Raw genomic sequence first — 874 nt, forward strand, 5'->3', positions numbered from 1 at the left:
CCGCATGCCTCCGTGCGCTCACCCCGCACTCCCCTCGCACACGCCAAGCCCCATCCTATGCTATGCGCGATACATGTCCTACCAACAGCATATCAAAAGTGTTGGATTTTACCTCCATAAAAAAAACATCACACCTAGTGCCTATGAAGCGTGACTACACGTATAAAGCCTTGAAGGTTAGCCCCTATAACAATTCATCACACCGAACATCCGTGGAAAGTAGGAACATGTATAAAGCCTGAGTATAAAAATATCATCAAGCCCAATTCCCGTGAAAGGCGAATGTTTATTTTTAATGCTTATAAAAATATCATCAAACCCAATTCCCGTGAAAGGCGAATGTTCATTTTTAATGCTTTTATCGTTACGACTCTCTCTTTTTATTTTTTATTTTGGAACTAAAGCAAAAGAATGCTTATCTAAAACATTAAAATGAAGAGTTTTGATACTAGAGCAAGTACGTTACACCAAAACATCCACCATGACCTTGTTTTTACAACCATCACCCATTAATTGTGAAAGTACATGTGGAGTGATCGGTTTGTTGTAATTTGTTTCTTGGGAGCTAAGCAAGATGAAAGAATGATTCTCACAAAATTTTAGATTTTTTTGACGACTCTAGCTATTTTTTCTAATTTTGTATTTTTTAATATTTAAAAATTCATTAAAAAAAACTGGTTGGTTGAAAAATTATGAAACTTGATTTACAGATTCATTAGAATTTCCCATTAATGAACCAATCGAGTTCATGGAAAAAAACAATCTAAAACTTGAGATATTTGACCGTATGACGGCTTAGAAAAATCGTATCTAGGCCTGGCAGACCAAAAATGCCTCAAAATGTACTATATAGGGGGGTGACTAGTCTGCATGG

Source organism: Cucurbita maxima, unplaced genomic scaffold (genome assembly GCF_002738345.1).
Source record: "Cucurbita maxima cultivar Rimu unplaced genomic scaffold, Cmax_1.0 Cma_Scf00059, whole genome shotgun sequence".
Taxonomy (NCBI): Eukaryota; Viridiplantae; Streptophyta; class Magnoliopsida; order Cucurbitales; family Cucurbitaceae; genus Cucurbita; species Cucurbita maxima.